At 38.5% G+C, this 23,837-nt stretch overlaps 1 pseudogene; it reads left to right on the top strand.

Moving 5' to 3' along the window:
- The window catches only part of LOC131478156 (phosducin-like protein 3), a 151,336-nt pseudogene extending 128,680 nt beyond the window's left edge, over positions 1–22,656 (top strand).
- Positions 22,657–23,837: the final 1,181 nt, after the last annotated feature.

Below are 23,837 nucleotides of genomic sequence, written 5' to 3'. Positions count from 1 at the left end.
TCAGCACATATTGCTTCATAAAAGAAGATGGGATGAAGGCAGCTGCGAAGTTTTGGCAATTATCACATGACCCCCTGGAGTCGTCTGTTTAGCTGTACATAGACAACATCCTGGACCGTCACTAAGGATGAATACGATGTGCTTCTGACGCACCCCTTATCAGCCTAGTTATTGAGCAGGGTTGGGTAAATGGTACCTCAATCTCAGAGCGAGATGAAACCTCTAAGTCCTCAGGTATTCTACTTCATGTTCAGGTATTCTATTGCATATTCTACTGCATACTCAAGAAAAGTAATTTGACTCTAATCACCAGAAAATATTATGTTCATGGTGGACTTCTTTGATGGACATGACAAAGGATTACCCAGATAAGTCCAAGTATCATAGCAAACAGTTAAATTGCTAAACGTATTAAATCCAAAATACTACTTATTTTTCTATCTTTTTAGGACAGAAACAAACATAAAAATCCTGAATATTTCTTTTAAACTGGTTATCAACATTATATGAAACTTGAAATTCTGCATAATATAGATATTAAATATGACTCATTGTGGCTATTTATGTACAAAAAACAATAAGTGTACTATGATTAGGTTGAGTCATTTCATTAGCAATATTTTGTTGAATTATACAATTTTATTCAATAAAAAACTGCAACTCATTTTTTCTTTAAAAATACAGCAATAGGCTTCAGAAAGATCTATCCTGAAGAAACTATGAAAGGAAAATTAAAAGATTATTCCTTTTATTTCATTCCAGGTAATTAGAACTATAAGAATTTGAAATGAACATAGATAGTAAGATGGACATTGGCTTACATATTACAGAAAAAATATCTGATTTAACGACATGTTAGGAAATCAGAAAATGATGACTTACAAGATTATGCATTCCCTTTTCTTACTGACACAGATAAGCAGTGTAATTAAAGACACAATCATTATATTCAAATAATTAGATACGATTATTCTATCACTCAAATAACTATTTTATCTATAGCTCAGATTATAAGCAATTTTCTTCTTAAATTCTGTTGCTAAACTGATTTTGTTTCTGATGTTACAAAGTTATTATGGCCCGTTAGTTCATGCTGTGTTGTAATTGCTTATAACTGAAATCTCTACAGCTAGCTTTTGATCAGAAAATGGTAACTAGTACATGTTCCTGTTCCTTGAGTGAATATAATTAAAGAATAACATAAACCTAGAGATGAAGCTTCAATGCTCCTAAAGGCCCCCACTTTCATTTCATCTCTCACATAGATTTTCGAAATAAGTCTGTGGAAAGCACACAAACTCTGGAGAGAACTACAAAACACTCACCGATACATGAAGAAATAGAAAATGTAAATTGGCCCATCACAAGCAAACCAATTGAATAAGTCATCAACCATCTCCCAACAAGAAATTTCCTTGCTCAAGTTGCTTTCCTGGCTCCTGAGTTCTATAAGAGTCTAAAGAATATACACCATTTCTATTCAAATTTTCCAAAACTTATATGTGGAGGAAGCACTTCCTCACCTATTAGGTGAGTCTAGCATTACCCTGATACCAAGGATTCCACTGGAAAAGAGATCTAGAATGAATACCAACAAACAATATAGACATAGCAGTTGTCAACAAAATATTCCCTTCAGCTTCCTCCTAATATTCAGAGGGGCAGCAGGTGATGGCTGGGTCTTTAGACTCCAGTCACCCATGTGGAAGATCTAGGTTGTGTTTCAGGTTGGTGGTTTTTGAGAAATGAACCAACAGATGGAATGTATTTGTTTTTCTTATTTCTTTCTCTCTCTTTCATCCTTCTGCTTTTTAAGACAATTAAAATTAATTAAGAAGATCAGAATCTATAAATTGCAAAATGAATAATTATAAGGTATCTTTGTAAAAGTTACTCCCTGGTCAGGGGACTGGGGTGGACAGAGGTGAGCAGCATTTTGGCGCAGCAGGTCAACCAGTTGTGATGCTCACACATCAGATGAGCACTGTTCTCATGAGGCCTGGATGTTCTGTTTCCCATTCAGCTCCTTTTTAGTGGCCTGGTAAAGCAGCACAAGATGGCCCAAGTCCTGGGCCCCTTCTATCTATGTGGAAGTCCTGGAACTACCGCCTGGCTCTTGATTTGACTTGACCCAATCCTGGCCATCCAGCCATTTTGATGAATTGACTGAGTCGATGGAAGATTTGAGCTCTCTCTATCTTTCTCATTCTCTCTCTCTGCTCTCAAATATATTTATGCTTGTATTTATATTTATATTTAATACACACATAGTTATATATAAATATTTGAGCAAATATATATATAAATTTAAAGCAAATGTTTATATATATAAATCTTAAAACAAGTCACTTGTTGTATTTACTGAGTCTGTACAATAACACATTTATTTCATCCTTAATCCGTTTTCAGAAATGATCTAACACAATTTGAATGATATTCCAGCAATATCTATATATACAATTTTCTCTGGTACTGAATTTGCAATATTTTGTGAGATATTCAGTGCCAGAGCACAACAAAGTCATTAGAAATATTTTAAGTATTTTAGCTAATGTTAAATACCATTGATCTTGATAAAAATAACATCATTAGTTATTGAGTACATGCTATGCATTTTATATAGAATTACACCTAACATACCCTTAGTGTTTATAAATCTTCATTAGCCTCAAATTCAAAAAGTATTAAGTTCTTTTGTATAAAAAGATCAATAACTATTTCTTGTAAACCAAAGAACTGAATGAGTAAAACCGTTTTGTATCATTTCAATTGCTTTCTCTGTTATAATAGATTGGGAGATGAGTCTTGTATATTTGCATATAAATGAACTAAACAGTCTCATCCAACTCTGAGTCGTTAACAAAAGCCAAGTGAAAATGAGGCGGGTAGGTTCTGGCAAGTGTACCTTGAAAGATCTCAGACCTGCTTCTGTGACATTTAAATGAAATAGCGGTCTTCAAGCCAGTGAAACAGTCACTCAGCAACAGACCTACCAACCATTGCTGGCCTGAAAAACATCGACCACAGTTGCAATGTAGAAATACAAGCCTAATTATTCCTAATGTAAACAGAAAATTTTACCTTGGTATGATAATGCTCCCGGTGTTGACCCATCTGCTGGTTTACCTCCTGAATGGCCTCAACAGCGTGGCTGGACCAGACCAAAGCGTGAAACTCCATCCTAGACTCCCATGTGGCCAGCAGAGGCATGGGCACTTGGGACATCGTCTACTGCCACATCAGAAACATCAGCCGACTAGAAGTGAAGATCTGGGACCTAAATAGGCTCATAGCAGCATTACTGCAAACCACTATGATGGCATTGCAAGTGGCGTCTTAAAATCAGAATCATGTGTCTGTGGGGAGAGATGTAAATGACTACTGACAGTTTCACCTATAACTAAATAATTTCAAATTTTTCAGAGTTCTCTTTAAAATTCGATCCACTTGCCTGTTACCACCAGATAGTTTTATCAGATTCTCTCCATTCTGCCACTTTGAAACACCTGACTCTGCTTTCCTCAATTCCTCCTTCTTCCTTCCTGCCTTCTTTTCTGTCCGTCTTTCTCCATTTTCTTCTTTACTTCTTCCCTCTTTCTTCTCTCACTCTTTGCCCCCTTTCCCCTCCCTCCCTCCCTACGCCTTCCTCTCTTCCTCTCTTCTTCCTCCTCCTCACCTCCTTCTTCCTTTCCTTCCAACAATCATCCCTTCTACCTTTTTCCCTTCTTACCTGTTCTCCTTCCCTCCCTCCTTTCTTGACTTTTTCCTTCTTTTCTCCCTCTTCTTTCTTCCTTCATTTTCCTTCCTCTGACTCATCTTCCCTCCCTTACTTCTTTCCAACATTCTGAAAATGTCATATAGTGTCACATAATACATTTATTTCTTTATTTGGTTGATTTCTGGGTAGTACCTACTGGGTACAATGCTGTGTACTACAGAACAACTCAAGGCAAACAGAGAACAGCCTCCATATAATGAGTTACAGAACAGACCTGCTTTGACTGCAGAATATTTACTGTGGAATCAGTACGCCACAATGTAGGGGGAGCTTTCTTATTTTTATTTATTCATTTCCCTATCTGGATTTCCTCCTTTTTTGTTTTGTTTTATTTGGTTTTGTTTTGTTTTGTTTTGTTTGTTTGTTTCTTCTCACTTACTTTCAGGTTTCTAGTATTTCAAGTTGAGTGCAGTTATGCTTACATTTAAAATAAATATATTATGAACTAAACAAAAAGTAGATGAAATAGCAATTCAAACCCTTCACTACATTCAAAGAACTGGCATATCCTATCAGCACCATTTTGAGAGCTCTAGTTCTGCTCTAGTTCTTGCTATGACACCTGGGAAGGCAGCTGAGGATGGTCCAAGTACATGAGCCATTGAGACGTATTTAGGAAACCTCCACAGGTTTTCAGGTCCCTGTTTCCATTCTGGAGCAGCCCTGGCTACTGTGGTGACTTAGAGGAGTGAACCAACAGATGGAGAATCTCCCCATGTCTCTCCCTCTCTCTCTATCAGTATCTCAGACATTCAAATCAATGAATCTTTTTCAAAATGAATAATTGAACTGTTTTAATACAGTTTGAGGCTTATGTCATGGATTAACATGCAATCATAATGTTTGATCACACATTTATTCAGTGAAATGGAATCTGGACTTGGGGCAAATATTTCTAAAACTTCCATGTATATGTATGCTTCAAATAGACAGCTATATATTTCCTTTTCATTTTAATTATACTGGATTCATATAAAACACACGTTCTCAAGCATATAGCATCATATAGCTAATTACTCCTTATAATTCAACTTGATTCACCAAACAGACATGTAATCTAGATATTTAGAGTAGTAAAGTGAAATTTACATTCCTGATTTTCACTTTTTAAAAAGACTTATTTTTTTATTGGAAAGGCAGATCAGATTTATAGAGAAGTGACACTCCCCAAATGCCTGCAAGAGCTGAGTGGATCCGAACACAGGCAGCTGTAGATCTGCCAGGCTGGTACAGGGGTCTCACGGCCTTGGACCATCCTCTAATGCCTTCCCAGGGCACAGGCACAGTGCTAGATGGGAAGTAGAGCAGCCCGGTCAGGAAACAGTACCTCTATGGAATCCTAGCACTTGCTAGGTGAGGATTTAGCCATTGAACCACTGTACAGGGCCCTGATTTTCACTTCTGAACATGTTACTTGGAATATGAATCTTAGCACCTCACTTTCAATTGTATCAGAATCTACTGTAATGTATGCATGTTAGAAATAAGAAGAATTTTTTGAAAAGACATTGTAATCATGATTACACTATTTTGGGGATTATTTGAAAGGGCCACCTACAAGAAATCTGATAGAGCTTGCAAAAATAATGTCTTAAATATTGGATTTGCGATTTTTCATGTGGACAAGAATTAATCTCATACTTTCCTGATATTTTACTACATTCTATTCACTCTTATCAGTACTTCCCAGTGTTTCTGATTTTTACATAATGTCTAACGCTGTTTCTTTATTAGTTTAACCACCCCCCAAAAAAATCATGATTCTCGTCCATACAGTGCTGTGCTGAGTGTTTGAGATATAAAGATGATGAACAAGAAGCTAAAAGAAACAAAATTCAGCTATAAATGATCCCATTTCTTTTGTCTACCCTTGGCTCTCTGAATTTATCTCTTAAAGATAATTCCTAATGCCAGATCTTGTTTTTTTCAGACCTTGAGTGCCTCTAATAACGCAGGAACTCGACCCCAAACCCCTTGGCATGGCTTTGAGAGCCCCCAGGGATAACGCCACGCTGTTGTCTCCATCTTCCGTTTCTCTACACTTTGCAGTTCCCATGCTAGACCAAAAGAGCGGTTACCTTTCCCCAAGCCTTTTGTCCTATTTTATGCCTGTTCGCTCCTGATCTCACTTTCCCAGAAACTTCCCTTCCGTTTCTTAAGAATCAAAAAGGCAAAACTTACTCTTACTCGCTTCTCAGAACACAAAATTTCTCTGCAGGCAACCTTTGTTTCATCCCAGATCCAAGCAGTTGTTTGTTTTTTGTTTGTTTGTTTTTGTTTCCTCTCCCTCCCCCCCCCCCCGTGCTCCCATTGGCCTTCCCATGTGTAACTGTTACTAATCATAGAGAAGTATGTGGTCATCAGCCTTTCTGGCCAATGCTCCATAGTGAAGGTCCTTGGAGATGAGACTCATCCATTCATCCTGTCTGTGCGCCAGTGGTTGGTGAACAGTGCTTGTAAAGGGCCAGACAGGAGGTCTTTTATTTTAGCCTTGGTGGGCCAAAATTATCTTTAGCGCTCCACTCAGCTCTGCTGTTGTAGAAAAATAAGGCAATAAATGGCCAAGTATTGGGACAAACAGGGAAAAGCCAGTATCTGCCATGCCCATCCCGTGTCAGAGTGCCAGCTTCCACTGCAGCAATAGGCTCTTGCGTCCCTGCCACCCACAGGAGAGACCTCAATGGAGTTCTAGGCTCCCAAATTCAACCTGGCTCAGCCTCAATTGTTGCAGTCATTTGGGGAATGAAACAGTCAACGGAATATCTCTCTCCTGTCTTCCCAACCCCTTTTGTCTTTCTCTTCATTTGTTTTTTAAGTAGATCCAATATAAAAATAGTCGTTTCAAAATTAATGACTGTGATCGTGTGTCAATAAACCTTTATGTGCAACAGCAGGCATCAGCCACCTAAATATTTGCCTTTTAGCTGTAAGGTGCTGACTCTGGTCTAACAATAACATTATCTTAAAAATCTCTCTCTCTGTCTATCTAACTATCTATCTATATTTGTGGAGTTGAGTGGGGATGAATGAATCTATTATTTGTTTTTGTGCTTATATTCTAATTGCGGGCCACTATTGTGGCACAGGGGTTCAATTTGCTTACTCTGTTACAGTACCCCATATGGGTACTAGTGTGTTCTGGCAGCCTCACTTCTGATCCCGCTCCCTGTTAATGCCCTGGAAAAGCAGAAGAAAATACCTCAAGTGTTTGGATCCCTGCAACGCAGGTGGCATGTCATGGTGAATCTCTTGGTTTATGGCTTTAGCATGGCTGAATCCCTACCATTGTAGCCACTGAAGAAGAGAATTAGCATGTGGAACACTCTCTCTTTTTCTCCCCCTCTTTCTCTAACTCCGACTTTCAAAGAAACAAAAAAAAAATAAAATTAAAAAAAGCCAAAAACCTGAATTGGTAAAATGCTGAGCACTCTCACTTGGAGTGGGTCCTGCGTTAGTAATCATCGCGGCCTGCCCCTGCACCCTTGACAGAAGTGCACAATCCTGGAGAAATGCGTGGAACGCTTCCCGTCTTAGGAATTTCTGACTGTGTGAATGCTGTCTGACTGCGCGATAGTGTTCTCCACACACCCTCTTTCTGTTGATCCACTGCCTGTTTGCTGCAACATCTCTTTCTCTCCATGGCCCAACCTTGACACTATCATACATGATTTAGCAGTAACAGCCACACAAGTCCTCTGTTGCATGGGACGTGCAGTGGAAGTGGTCTTCTCCCAACCTGTTCCCAAAGCTCTTGCTTGTCAGGAAGAATTCCATCAAATGCAAGGGATGGAAAGTGTATTTTCTTAGCGTGCATGACTAAGAATTTGTTTTCTCAGTTATTAAAATCAGCCTAGGGTTTACGGCAGCTTTAAGATGCTTTTAATGACTCACATTTATTTTTCTGCTTTTATGAGAGGACTTAACAAAATTTCAGGGAAAATCTAGGCATAAATACTGCTTTTGTGCAAAACAAGAAACTCAGGTGTAGATTTATTTTATTAATAATATACCTTCTCTGTCAACTTTTTGAAGACCTCTTTTATTCTGTTTTAGTTCAACTAGAGAAGACTTCTTTTCTCTTGTTTTCACAGTATGTGCTGAATATCCACCATTCTGTGTGAAATAGTACAAAAGTAGAAAGAATTAGAATAGTAATTTTAACTCATATCATGTAACCCTTCCTATAGAAAAGCAAACTGGGTTTCACCAAAGGCACTGCAGGAATTTTGACTGAGTCTGAGTGAGATGACCTACACTACGTCCCACTGATGCCAATAGATGCTGCCTCCCTCTCCTGCTCTGTGAGGCTGAATGTTTTCATATTTTCAGATGAGCTCCTATCTCCAGCTCTGTCCAGTCCTCATAATTCTTGTAAAAATTACATTTAACGTAAATCAGTGGTACATTGTATGTAGATGGTCATTTCGTTTATCTGGCTATCCCTCTCTCGAACTGCTTCACTGTAGGATCTCTTGACATTGGAGTAATTTCTCCTGTTTAAATATTAGTACATTTTGGTTATAAGATTCTACATGGAGAAAGTGTAATATATTTTATAATATTTGATAGTTCAATGGCAATTTATATTTTCAGAGTACTTTGGAATCACATATCCATTAATCTTATTTGAATATTATATTGACCCACTTTTCCTTTCATTACGAAGAAAAAGCTTTTAGTGGAGAAGCAGAGTAATTGAATGTTATAGTTAAGGAGATGAAATATTTCACATTCACTTTTCCATGTGAAATCTCCATGCCTTAAATTTAAAAACTTGCACCTAAAGAAAAGGACTTGGATGTAATTCCCCATTTTGCAGATATATTTTATTAGACCTGTCACTGAAAATTGTCAGCTTGTTGGCAATAATTATGATTATCACTATTTAAAAATAATGGAAAAAGTGTATTGCAATATAATGTCATCATATTAACCTTGAATTTAAAAATAATATGGCTCAGATAACGTATGGAAAACAGAAGGGCAAAGTCATTATTTCTATGACTCAGTACAAATATTTTAATTTCCTCTTAGAGATTTTATTGTGTTCTGTAAGCCTTTGTAAATAATTTAATATTTAGGAAGGAATTCCCCCATAGCGGATGCACAAATAAATGATACATAAAATCCACTTGCTTTCAAAAAAGTTATGTAAGTTATGGCATACCAACAAAAATGAATAATGGTACAACTGATATACTGATATATACTGATATATTATGCAATGGATGCATATTAATCACATTCTAAAATTCATATAGATACTGACATATTTTATTGACTTTTCTCACTTTGTAACTGAAATGTCAATTTTGCATTAGCTTCTTAAAAATAATTCATACTTTTGAAGCCAGAAAATGTTTAAACTCCCCCTTCTGTTGCTATCTTTATGAAGAAATTTATTTTATTAACTAATGATATACTGACAAAAAATCTATTTTCATCCACATTTCTATTTGGTGGAAATTGATGTGATTTCTTCAAATTTACTCATTTTCTGTATTTGAAATATTAGGAAACAGAGACAAATTAAAAGAGATGAATAGGGCCGGCACGGTAGCCTAATGACTAAGGTTCTTCCCTTGTGTGTGTCAGGATCTCATATGGGTGCTGCTTCCTGTGGCTGCTCCACTTCCCATCCATCTCCCTGTTTATGTCCTGGGAAAGCAGTTGAGGACAGCCCAAAGCCTTGGTACCCTGCAGCTGCGTGCAAGACCCGGAGAAGCTCCTGGCTTCAGATTGGCACAGCTTCAGCTGCTGCAGTCACTTGGAGAGTGAACAAGTGGAGGGAAGATTTTTCTCTCTGTTTCCCTCTCTGTAAATCTGTCTTCCCAATAAGGAAAATAAATCAGAGGAGAGAGAGAAGAGAGACTAAGAGACAACGTATTTCCATCTATTAATGCTTTCCCCCAATAGCCACAATGGCAAGAGTAAGAACGTCAGAAGCCAAGAGCTAGAAACTTGGTTTTCCATGCTGGTGGTAGGGACCTGCCTTCTTGAGCAGTCACTTGCTGCCTGCAGTCGTATTCACTAACAGGAACCTGGCATTGGGGATGGAGTCTGCACTCAAAACAGACACTCAGATATACTATGCAGGCGATTCCAGCAACATCTCAACCTCTTTGAAAACCACCCTAACCAAATCTTTCATTGAGAAAAATTTTCCCAAAAACCATTTTTTATGAGACACGTATGGATATATATTTGACAGATTATTTTTTTTCTTCCTGCTTCATTTTTCTTCTTCATTTATTTCCTCTTCAGGTAGTTATTATTTATTTTTTTCTTAAGATAAATGTTCATTTGTTTGAAAGGCAAAGAGAGGTAGAGACACAAGGAGACGATGCCAGAGGATTTTTCATCGACTGGCTCACTCCCCAAATGGTTAGAGCAGTTGGAGCTGAGCCTGCTGGAAAGTGGGACTAGCTCTGGATCTTCCCTGTAGATTCAGGGCCCAAGTCATTGAGTCTTTTTCTTCTTCTTTCCCAGGTTCTTTAGCAGGGAATGAACAGAAAGGGAAGAAGCATGACCTTAAAGATTGTTTCTCTGGAATGGTGGCTCAATCCACTCTGCCTGGTTGGCTTAATCCACTGTGCCACAATGTCTACACCATATTTTACTTTTTAATTGTTATCCATGTATACTTATTATTTGCCAAGGTATATAGTTTTATGGGTACAGGAGTTCTTCCCTTCCCCTTTCCTTTCTCACTACCCATCTTCTCTTTCCGTTCTTTTTTCAAAATTATCACCGTACTATAATCCCTTAGTAACAGGTGCAAGGTTAGCCTGCTGTTATTTATGTGCATCATGACGTGGTAGGGACAAGCAAAGGTAGAAAACCTAGTGCTGTACCGTACAGGTATATTCACATTTTTCAATGGGACTCCCACTTTTATTTTAGCTGCATTTGTGATATTATACAAAGAACAAGAAGGTGGGAAACAGCTATCAGTGATAGAGTTATTCATTATTTAAATAAGGCAGACTCCTCTGAAACAAGAGGGTCAGCAACTCTGTGTATTTGAAAGATTTCAATTTCTGAATCATCTTGAAGCAAAAATATATCTTAGATTGGCTTCATATTTGAAAGAAGCAAATTACGTCTTGAGCCCTGGATTGATATTTCTTCTACAGTGTTAACTACATTTGTTGCTTTTATTCTTTATTTGATGAATAAGGTACTTTGTCTTTAATGAGTCATCAATATTTACCCAGCCTATGTGGTTGTTTGTGTATGAATACACATAGGTGCATATCAAAGTGAACGTGTGGTTCCAAGCTCCGAGTATAGATGATTTAAATATGGAGTTTTCTAAGAATCAAGACATACAACAAAATTATGCAGAAGGAAAAAAACCTCCAAATGTGGAGTCTATGCTGCTTAAATAATTTGAATTTCTGATTATTGATTATAAAGTTAATAAAGCATGACATTGGCCTAGTATATTCATTTGTATAGGCAGTAGGGTCCTTGTCCATATATAGGCAATTTCATTTTATAAAATGAGAGATTCAGTCTCCAAATGAAGTTTCTGCATTCTGTTTTTTGTAAACTGGATATACCAAATTTTTCCTGCCTGATTGATTCTTCCCCGCAGAAGTGCATGGGGACACGGGGAAAAGGACTAACAGGCCTGAGACATTGGATCACTTCTGCTATGCTCTACCTCACCCCGTGATTTAGAAAATCAATGGCCTATCAGCTTAGTAGTCACTGATCCATGAGGTAATCGCACCTCTAATATCTCAGCATAAAGCTCCTGAAATGGGCAAAGCCAATGACCAGAGAGTCAAAACTTTTTTTTTCCCATTTTTGTGACCAGATTGAGAAATAACTATCTCTTATTGGTATTTCTAGAAGAAAAATAAAGCTTATCTTGAAAATGTAAAGCTACTTTTAAACACACTTGTATCATAATAAGTTTATTATTCTTTTAAGAAACTGGCTGTCTGGGGTTGCTCATTGCAGTTACCTACACAGGGTGTGTCAGCTTCTAAGCCATTTCATTAAAGAAAACATTCTACATGTCATTGTGGAGAACTGGACACTTCATTTTGCTGTTAAATATGGCAGGAACTTGTCACCAGCACCTTCGTCATGCTGCTGAGAGACATCTCAACTAAGTAGATAAGAATTCTTCCTTAGGAAAGAGATGTGTGCCTTACGTAAATAATAAACAAATTGAGTATTAACACACAGGGAGAAAGTAAGATTGATGATCTGACAAAACATTAATTAGAAGTAGGAACATTGCCAAGATTTTCTTGTATAATTCAATTCCATATAATTCAAAGGCAAAATTAATTTACTTTTTCATATTTGACAACACAGAGCAGGCTGTGCAGTGATTTTTTTTAATATGTGCACACATGACATGCTAAAGCACTGTAATAGGAAACACAGTGTTTACCCTCAGAGGTCTGCATTCAAATTCCAGAATCCCACAGAGACAGGAGAACATTTCTTTGAAATGAAATGAGTTTGCACTTATTTCTGCAGGTTTCAAGGCATAAATAAACATCAAATACCAATTTCTGCATTGATTAAAGGAAATAACCCTAAAACATTTGGCAGTTTTTATTTTGAGCAGTTGCCATTTTGCACAGCCAAACATACGCTGCATTTTTATGCAGAAATGATTTATCACAAAATTTACTATGGTTGACATGTTTTTAAAGAGTTTCTTTGCCCATTTAATAATTATTAAAATTAAATATAATTGTTGTAAGATTAAGTATTTACTAATGTCATCTCAAGAAGTTCCTTCAGAATCATTTCTACATTGTCATTTAAAACATTTTATTTCCAAATAATGTTTTTTTTTCTCTGCCAGAACCTTCAAGCACCAGTTATTTGAAAATGTTTATCTACTTGATATGGAAGCGCATAACTGAACACTCAGCATTAAAGTGACACCAAAGTAAATGTCCCTCAAACTCTGCGATATGTAGAAACACAGGCTTGCTTCAAGCAAAGTCCGACATTTTCAACAACAATATAATATTGGAGGTTCCTGGTTTCTGTCCCCACTCCTCATCTGACTCGTGCTTCCTGTTGTTAGCAACCTTGAAAGGTGAGAGATGAGGATCCAGGACGTGACATGGTCCCAAAAGCTGCATTTGATGGATTGAGTTCCAAATCCCTGCTTCAGCCCGACCCAGCCCCAGCCGCTGCTGTAAGTTGGGATATGAAATGCGTGGGGGATGCTCGTGGCATGACAACAAGGCACCTGTGTCACATGTAAGAGGGCCTGGGTGCAACTCTCAGCCCCAGATTCGGAATTCTGGTCTTATGCTCTGACCCATGTTGCGAGGCAGTGATGATAACGTGAGAGCTTGGGTCTCTGCCGTCCATAGGCGAGTCCTGCATTGAATTGCCAGCCTTGAACTTCACTCTATTCAAGTGCCAGCAGTTTTAGTCACTTAGGGGTTGAAACACCAGGTAGTAATCTCTCCCACACATAAATTCACACACAATTATACACACATTATTATAAGTGAGTGTGTGGATAGATAGATAGATAGATAGATCAGATGGAAGTCAAGAAATTACATAACAATATTCTTGTGTTTTAAATCCTATCTACCAATTTTTCTAGCCTGTCATGTATTGAGACCTTACTATTTTTCCCTCACAGTAATATTTGTTGTTCAGATGGAGTTTTGCAAAATAATTTCAAATCTCCAGAAACAAATTTTCCAATAAAACAGTAAAGCAAAAATACTTTTTTTTTTTTTTGGTGAGCTCTTTGATCCAAAGAGCCCTTGAAAATCAGAAAAATAATGCTAAATATCAATATCATGCAGACTGTGGGAAATTTAAAATTCTCCAAATGGGCATATATTGGAAGGGCAAGGATGTGGCAATTTGTCTCAGTTTTCTGCAAGAGCACCAACATGTGACTGTCTCCATGCTAATTGAAATCAGTATACTCAGCTTTCTGAGGAATATTTAGTGGAAGATAACTACATTCCTATGTATTTTAATAACCTGTGTATATACACAAACATGGCAAAAATAAGTTTACATTATCTCCAAGAGTAATGTAAACTTAACATCACAACTTTTCCTATATTTAAGATAATACTTACTCTGTTTTATTTAAGCCAGGATCTTCCACTTCTTCCATGGGTTTAAAATTGTTTAAAATTCAACTCATTAATGCATCCTTAAAAAACTTTGCGTCATAATGATGTGCAAACTAAATCCAGGCACCACTTCTAGTTCAACTTGCTGCCTGGAAAAGCAGTGGAGGATGGCCCAAGTACTTGGACCCTGGCTGCCCATTCAATATATGCAGGTGGAGCTTTCTGTTGAAGCTAGGGCCACTCCTGGCCTCATGCCCAGTTGTGAAGCGAACCAGCATATAGAAGCTCTTGCTTGACTGAGCCTTCCTGCTCTGTAACTCTGCTTCTCATGCCAACTGAAGTCAAAATCTAAACTGAAGATTTCAGACTGCCTCTGTTAAAACGATAAAATAGATTTATGCTGCTATGTTAGCAAATGATACACTTAGTTTGCACCATGCTAAAGGAGTAGATGAGAACCACTGGGACAGGCCAAATGAATCACACTGTTGATTTGATCTGACCCGGTAGCCAATTAAATATTAGGTAAAGGGGACAGTTGATCTTGGTAATTCCTTACAATAGAGAAAAAATGCATTAAAAAAGTCCTGTTTCCCTGACACTAATAATACAAGTTCTGATGACAAATTGTCTGAGTTTGAGACTGCTGTTTAAAGGCCACAGGCTTATTTGTTTTTGTGAAGTGAGTGTAAGCAAATGAAATGTGTTGCTGGATCTGTTCAAAGTCTAAAACTGCAGGCATTCGAAATACATTAAACAGCTTGAATTATAACTCATTTTAAAAAGCTTATAGTGCTTAAGGGGGGAAAATGTACCTGGATTCACAGCTAACACCAGATTTGCAATACAAAATAAGTTAACAAGGAAAGCAACGACATAAGCCTTAGGGTAATGCTACTTGCTGGGACAAAAGAATGCAACAGCATAATTCTAAAGAAAACTTTGCAACCACACAGCAAATAAGCATGAAAGAAAATGGAAGGTTACCAGTAATGTTGCCAATCCATGCAAACATTTTCCATCATATTTGGCATATTTTATGTCTCATAACAGGACACACAAAGCAAAGATGTTCACCATTTCAATGACTTAATTGTTCTTCAGTGTATATGAAAACAGCTGGACTATACTTGAGAATTTTCTACTTGTTCTCTTATTTCTCCTACGTAATATGTAACCAGGAGGCATTTGTTGTTCATTGCCAGTACCACCACAATCATATTTCTCATTAGTTGGGAAATGAATCATAACAAATTAGTATTAGAGTTAATGCCATTTAGTCCTATGCTAGAAATGTGGATTTCTGAATGTATTTTCAAAACGCAATGCCTTTTTTGAATATGTGCTTAGATTTATATTAATATAGTCTTATAATAAACTAGTGCCCTCCATGTGTTGCTAAGGAGTATGCTTAATTAATAGCTTTACTTGAGTGCTGAAGGATATGGTATTTGACTAGTAAATGATGCAGTTTAATAAATGACTTTATAAACACCCTATGTGATATTCTAATCACTCTGTCAACATCAGGAAAATATTTAAAATAAATCTTTCTTTTTCCCAGTGATTGTTAAGAGGGTTAAGTTAGCATTTTCAAAAATATTTCACCAATACATTACAACTTTTAAGAATTGACATTTATATCTTATTTAAATTGTAAAGACTATTTTATTCATGCCCATGTCCACATTATTTCTGCTACATTTTGCAGTATTATTGTTTCTGAACAGAATATACTAAATTTACAACAATCAATAATTTATTTAAAGAAAACATTTAATAATGCTCTTGGTAGCACTTAGTCTCCAGCACAATTCAGATGAAATTATTGATTGAATGTAAATATAATGAAACAAATATTAAAGTATGATTGTGTTAACAGCAATGAATGGGGCTCGGCATGATAACCTGGTGGTTAAATCCTTGCCTTGCATGCCCCTGTTGGCACGGTTCATCTTTTGGCTGCTCACTTTCCATCCAGCTCCCTGCTTGTAGCCTGAGAAAGAAGTAGGAGATGGCCCAAAACCTTGGGACCCTGCACCCACGTGGGAGACTCAAAAGAAGCTCCTGGCTCCTGGCTTTGGATCAGCTCAGCTCCGGCCTTTGTGGCCACTTGGGGAGTGAACCAGCAGAAGGAAGTTCTTTCTCCGTGTATATCACCTTCTCTTTGTTTATTTATCACCTGCTCCACTTCCATTCCAGATCCTTGCTAATGCACTTGGGAAAACAGTAAAAGGTGGCCCATGACCTCTGTCACCCACGTGGCAGACCCAGAGAACGGTTTCAACCATCGTGGCCATTCAAGGAGTAAATCCAAGGACGCGGGATTCATTCTCTCTCTCTCTCTGTGTGTGTGTGTGTTTCTCAACTATGTCCTTCAAACAAATAAATACGTAAACTTTAAAAACAAAGGCTGCAAGCAAACAAGCAAAAAAGGGTGATCTCTCTCTATCTTCTCTCTCTTCTCTCTCTTTCTTTCCCTGTCTTTCTTTCCTTTTGAAACAGATGAAATAAGTTTAAGATGTATTATTTTTCTTGAAATCACAATTACTCAGAGAGAAAGAGAGAGAGACATTCAGAAAGAGAGAAAAAAGAGAAAGAAAGATCCTCCACTTGCTCATTCGCCCTCACTCTCCGAAATGGCTACTCTGGCCAGCTTTTGGACGGTCCAAAGCTGGAAGGCAGGGATGTCGCCAGGTCTCCACATGGGTGCTGGGGCCCAATGCCTTTGGCTAGCCTTCCCTGACTTCACAGACTATAAGCAGACAGCTGGATTACAACTGGAATAGTTGGATTCGAATCAGCACCCAGGCAGGATGCCAGTGCCACAGGCAGTCGATTAGCATGGTATACCACTGTGCTGCCCCCAGTTTAAAACGAATTCTTAAAAGGGCTTATGAAGGTATGTTTAAGAAAAATTGCTTAAATACACTTGCTTGCTGTACAGGTATTCATTCAACATAATCAGTCATACAGAAACGGAAAGCTTTTACTGTTACTATAACAATGCAGGCAAGAAGCACAAGGAAAAGCCACCTGACTTCTATATATTCCCATAAATCAGAATGAGGCAGCACCAAAAGACAGGCAGGGAAGACAATGCCACTGCCCATTCAGAGGTCTCCACTCAGTGCCTAAGTCCCAACAGGAGATGTCTCCGGGAGAGGAGCTCAGCAGAAACAGATCCACACCAGGGTTAGGCTGGGCTGCTCGTATTTGTCCTTACCCCTCCTCCTCCAGTTCTGCTCTGAGTCTGCGCGGGGAGGGCAGGCTCCCCTCCCAAGGTCTGCTAAGCAATACCTGTGAATGCCAGTGCTTAAGCATGGAAGATTCCACAGGAGATACTAGCCTGCAGCTGGATGTCCCCCAAACAAATTTCTTTGGCTAATGACAAAAACTATAAACTATAATCCATTTTATCCATAATGCAAACACATTCAAAGTTAAAGTAATGTAATTTCATGCTGATATTAAACTGCATTTTTTTCTGATAACCTGAGATAATTCATTATCCATCTAAAACATCTGGTTTGATAGATTACTTGTTTACTCTTTCTATTGTTGACAAATTTTCCACCTTGTCAATGTCAAATTCAAGACAAGAATTCAGAAACGGAGTTTTCAGTTACTATGTAGGTATTCCACCTAGAATCCAACCAATAGTTCTTTCTCATGAAGCAAATGGCAAAATGTCACTTTTTACTTCTGGTATGCTGAGTTATTACATATATTCCAGGACTAACCCTAGTGTCAACTACCAATAAAAAACATAAATACATCATTCATTGAGCAGGAAAGTAAGAAAATAAAAAATAAAAAAAAGGAACAGTTTAAAAGCTGAGGGAGGGTGAGACAGAGAGGTTCAAGCTAGCTTAGGTCTTTGAATGTTTAGAGAGTCCGAATAAACTTGAATCTCTCTCTTTCCCTCTCTTCCTGCCTGCCTCCATCTCTCTCCATAAGTCTAAAAAAAATCATAAACTGAATCCCACAGATTCTTGTATTGTTAACATTTTCTAACATTTCAGTAGATTTGTCACAGCTAACGGAATATGATGCATGCTACAAAGCTAAACTGCACACTCAGCTTTTCCTTAGTTTAGAATTAATTACTAGTGTCCGTGTCTGAGTTCCAGGACTTGCTTTTTGCCTTTCTAGTGACCCTTTCTGAGACTGCTGAACCATTGTGTTCTGATGAGCCTGAGATCTTTGAGGCATATTGGTCAGGCTGTGTATAAAAATCTTCTGGTTGGGTCTATCAGACACTTTGGTCACCAGAAGAATCTTCTCCTTTGAGCCTTCTGAGATGGTAAGGGCAAGAATAACAGCTGAAGGTCTCCTCAGTCAGTTTCTTCCCACAAGCCATACTTGCACAAAGCAGAACGTGCTAAAATATAAGAGCAAAATGGAACCAAATTGGCTCTCCCAGAAAGAAATCAAAACAAAATTTATTGTCTTGACATCAGGAATGAATAGAGAAAAAAAAAATCTCCCCTGAGAAAACATGATTTAAAACTTGGACTTCAAGCAGGTTTGCAGTCTAAATTCAACAAACCATTTTGTCTAAAACCATTTTTCAATCCAAAGATGTATTTATGTTGCTTACAGTGTAGGAGTTTGCTAGTGATCCAGAGGATGGAAGTAGTGAAGTCCTTAGCTCTTTTTTTTTTTTTTTTTTTTTTTTTTTTATAATCTATTTTATTGTGTTGTTGACAATCTTTAAGGTCCACAGAAAAATTCTAAGTGCCTCAATTCACAGAAGAAAATAAAAAGCCAAATATACAAAAATGTGAGGATAAAAGCAGCAGGGACAGGAGTTGGCAGAATGTGATGACAGACAGATCACATCTGTGAGCTCGACTTATGTCTGAATCAGGTGGCATAAATTGCATTTGTAAGTACGTTGAACATGCCTACCGTCAAAACAGGGGAAAGAAGAACAGGGGAGTCTGTTGGGGAAGATCAATACCCCCGCTTAGAGCAATCACAGAAGCTCTACGGAAGCTGAATGTCATGCTTCATGGACTCAGTTATCGAGACAAGCAGAGACACAAAAGTCCAAGAATGAAATATATATTTATATAAAGACAAATACGTCATCTCCAGATGTCGATTCCTGGGAGAATCTGCCAATTCCAGTTTAAGATAAACAGACAAAGCAAAACAACAACAAGAAGGTAACAATAACAATGCATATACAAAATCTATGAAATATTTGATTTTACATGGACAGTCACTATAAAAAATTAACATCAGGGGGCCCCTGCGGCGTGGCCTAGTGGCTAAAGTCCTCGCCTTGAAAGCCCCGGAATCCCATATGGGCGCTGGTTCTAATCCCGGCAGTTCCACTTCCCATCCAGCTCCCTGCTTGTGGCCTGGGAAAGCAGTCAAGGATGGCCCAAAGCTTTGGGATCCTGCACCCGCGTGGGAGACCTGGAAGAGGTTCCTGGTCCTGGCATCGGATTGGCGCGTATGGGCCCGTTGCGGCTCACTTGGGGAGTGAAACATCAGATGGAAGATCTTCCTCTCTGTCTCTCCTCCTTTTTGTATATCCGGCTTTCCAATAATAATAAAATCTTTAAAAAAAAATTAACATCAGAAGGAGAGAGGATGTTTTTCAAATGGTGTTTGGACAATTGGCTCTTCAGGCAATTTAAAAATGTAGATTACTTCTTCACAAATATATGAAAGTAATATCATGCAGTTGAGTGTTAAATTACCTATAGGGAACGTGTGAAATAATTTTATCGGAAAATACCTTTCTGACATGGAAGAAAAAAGATAAAGCAAAGAATGTGCCTTTTATGTCCTGGTTGCTTTCAGACATCACCCCCCCTTCTACTCACTACTGTCCACTCTGTGACACTCCGCTGCCGCAACCACCAACAAAATTCCAAGAAAGTTTCCTTTGCTGAGCCCTCCAGTCCTTGCTGGAATAGCTTGGGAGTCCTTCCCGGGCCTTCCCACAAAGCATTATGTGGATTGCATAGCCTCAGGTTTGTATGTGGTGTCCACATATCATCTGAACCAGATTTGAGGTTGGAATTGATCCTGTTTGGTTATATAATCACAAGAGAGGAAAAGTTTTAAATTTTTCATAAAGCACAAAGGGAATATTTGCTGCAAAATCAGAAATTCTGTTAATTAAGAGACATCATGAAAAATGGAAAAAAAGAAATTGAATTCTAGGAAAATACGTTTACAGTTTTGAGATACCTGATAAAGCCACTCATGTGAACAAATACATTTGCTGGATGAATGTTTAAAAGTCTCATACTGTCCACATGATAAATGGGGAAAGATTTGGATACAAAATTTCATTCTCATTAGCAATAATGGAAATGATGAAGTCAAAAGAATACATATTTATGCTTATGCGTTTGCGTAAGTAAAGAGCTGACAATAATGGATGCCAACATAATTAGATCCCCTGCACTTGCTGGCGGAAGCGCAAATCAGTGAACAGTTTGGAAGTTACATTTGTATCATTTAGAATACTTAGATATAGGCATATTTCATTTTTACGTTTTTTTTCATTGATTTATTTTATATGAAAGGCAGAAGTACACAGCAAAGGGTACAGAGATCTTACAGAGAAGTAGAACAGCTGGGACGCAAACCTGTGCCTATATGGGACGGTGGTGCCTCAAATGGAGGTTTAACCTACTACACCAATGGCCCCAGCCCCTACAGATCTTACTGTCCACTAATTCTAATCCAGATGCTGCATACAATGACCTGTCTTTTCTCCTGTTTGAGGATTTCATTTTAGCAACAACCAAATGTAAGCTCTTGTCCCATCTTGCCCTTAATTTTCACCATTGTCTTGCTAGATATTCATTGTACCTTGGAAATATCGACTGGTCTATTTACGTTCATATTTATTACATGTCTGCAACACTGGATAGAACCTTTGATAATTGCTCAAGACCCCAATATTTCCATCTAAAAGTACCTCCCAGAAAGCATTTACACCATAAATATCTATGTTGAAATTACTGAGTCAACTCCCTTTATTTGCTGAGGATTGTTTTCTTATCTGTCATGCAATATACCTTAATGTTCTGTAATGTAAAGCTTTACTGGGAAAGTACACATAAATTAGTACAGCATCTCTAACATATGTTTTTCTCACTAGATTGGACTTATTCCTCAGTGGAATATACATAAAATTACTTGAATGTCTCATTTTCTTACTGTGGGCGATCACTCTTCATGGATTCTACTTCTGTTTTTATTTTGCTGCCCTATCAAACTTTTAAAACAAAAATCGCTTATTTCCCTACATCATGTTTTAGGCCTATAATTACGAAATCCCTTGTGTAAGAGACTAGTGCCAGTATGAATGTTTTTCTTAAAATATTTTGTGCTGTCTTAGAAATACTATTTAAAAATATTACTACTTTGTGTGTTTGTCTTTGAGGCAGACAATCACACGGAGACAGCCACTGAGAAAAATCTAGTTCACTCCCCACATTCCTGGAGCAGATGGTGCTCAACACGTGGAGTTAGGAACTCCCAGACGGCAGGAACATAATCTCCTCAATCCTCATTCTTGCTCCCAGAACCTGCGTTAGCAGAGCGCTGGAATCAGGAATCCCAGCTGCGACTCCAACCCAGATATTGGATATAGATGTAGAATGTAAACTTTAACTGTTCCATGAGTTGAGTTGTCCTTTCCACCATTCAAACCTCCAGGAAGATAATTGGCCGGAAGTGGCTGGAGCCTCTGGGATGTCCTGTCCCCAAACGAAAGTCTGAAAGAACTAGAAGAGGCGGCAGAAGAGGAACTGCGCATGCTCCAGCCGTCAATGGTGAAAACATATGGAGATACTGTTGGAAGAACTGGAACAAACGAAGATGGATTTGATAAGGAGGATGGAAATGCTATTGAAATGTTTATGCGGCAAAAATTGAGCGGAGAGGAACTCACAAAAACAATAAATTTAAAGAAGTTTTGGAGATTTCAGGAAAAGATTATGTTCAAGAATTTACCAAAATTTGTGTGGGTTTCTGGATAATCTTGCACCTGTAAGAGCAAGGGAGTCTCCCCTGTGCCCTGATAAACCAACACTTCCGTGGACTTGTCAGGAAGTTTTCTAATGTGAAATTTATCAAAGCCATTTCAACGCCTTGCATACTAAATTACCCAGACCAGAATCTGCCCACGTTGCTCCTTTACTGGGAAGGTGACATCAAGGCTCAGTTCATTGGCCTCTGGTGGTCCGCAGTGTGAGCCTGAAGAGAGAGTAGGAGTGGAAACTGGCCAAGTCTGTAGCCCTCAGATAGACAGACCTGGAGGGGCCCGACATGGTAGCCTAGTGGTTGGAGTCCTAGCGTTGCATGTGCAGGGATCCTATATTGTGGCTGGTTCTATTCCCTGTGGCTCCGCATCCCATCCAGCTCCCAGCTTGTAGCCTGAGAAAGCAGATGAGGATGGGCCAAAGCTTTGGCACCCTGCACCTGTTTGGGCGACTAGGAAGAGCTCCTGGCTTCAGATTGGCTCAACTCTGGCCGTTGCAGCCGCTCGGGGAGTGAAATAGTCGAGGGAAAATCTTCCCCGCTGTTTCCTCCTCTCTATATATCTGACTTTCCAATAATAATAATAATAATAAAAGGACAGACTTAGAGGAAAACCCCAAGGGGCCAATAGAAGAGGTGTTGCTGTCCTCATGGCAGTCCCCGGTCCCCGGGAAGCAGGACATCAGTCTCAGGTGGACTGAGAACTCAGCTGCTGGCACGAGCTGCACTGTCTGGATAGCACTCATTGGATTTTGTTTTCGAGAGTGAATCCTTTGATATGTTGCTTTTTAAGATTATACTTCAAATCTCCCACTTGTCAGACATAATTGTCACTGTGAATTCTGTTAAATTATTGGAATTCTGTTTTCAAACTAATGACATTTGCTTTTTAAAAAGTTTAAATGTGTTGTTTGTATAGGAAAAATGAACTAAAACCAGATCATTTGAATTTTGTCTTCTACACTTGAATATAGATTTGAGAGTAAGCATTGCTTCTAGAGTGTCGAGATTCTTAATTTCACAACATATGCAACAGTAAAGACTTGGTAATCGGTGAAAACTCTCAAGCCACTGATGACAAGTCAAATGTATATTCAATTCACCCATATAAGTGACATCATAATATGCTTTGTAAAATAATTGAATACCGATTTCTCTTCGATCCTAATAATACAAGACTACAAATTTCATATACTCAAGTAAAAAAATGTTTCAGAGTTGTTCTCAACTGTTGGCCTATGAACGTCTTTCAAAAGCATTCCACTCTTCATAATGGAAAGACATGAGCTCTTGCACAATACTCTCCTAGAACAAAGAAACCGTTCACCCACAGATACCAGGACTAAACCAAGTGGAAGCCAAGAACCTTGGATTTCTTACAGATCTCACACCTGCATAGAGGGACCAAGTACTTGGGCCCTCCTCTGCTGCTTTCCCAGATGCTTTAGTAAGAAAGTGAATCAGAAAAGTAAAAGCTGGAACTCTAACTCATGCCCCTACAAGATGCCTGTGTTGCATGTTGTAGCTGTATATGCGAAGCCACAGCCATGACCCTCATTGATTCCCTTTTCAAAGAAATTTATATAACTTAACTCATGAGAAATTACTAACTTAGCATTAGGTTTTAGCTGTTTTTTTTTTTTTAATTTTTATTACAAAGTCAGATATGCAGAGAGGAGGACGGACAGAGAGGAAGAGCTTCCATCTGATGATTCACTCCCCAAGTGACCGCAATGGCCGATCCGAAGCCAGGAGCCAGGAACTTCTTCCAGGTCCCCCACACTGGTGCAGGGTCCCAAGGCTTGGGGATGTCCTTAACTGCTATCCCAGGCCACAAGCAGGGAACTGGATGGGAAGTGGAGCTGCCGGGATTAGAACCGGCACCTATATGGGATCCCGGCGCATGTAAGGTGAGGACTTTAGCTGCTGGGCCATCATGCCGGGCCCAG

This window comes from Ochotona princeps, chromosome 28 (genome assembly GCF_030435755.1).
Source record: "Ochotona princeps isolate mOchPri1 chromosome 28, mOchPri1.hap1, whole genome shotgun sequence".
Lineage (NCBI taxonomy): Eukaryota > Metazoa > Chordata > Mammalia > Lagomorpha > Ochotonidae > Ochotona > Ochotona princeps.
The sequence above is the reverse complement of the archived record's forward strand: the minus strand, read 5'-3'. Positions and strand labels throughout refer to the sequence as shown.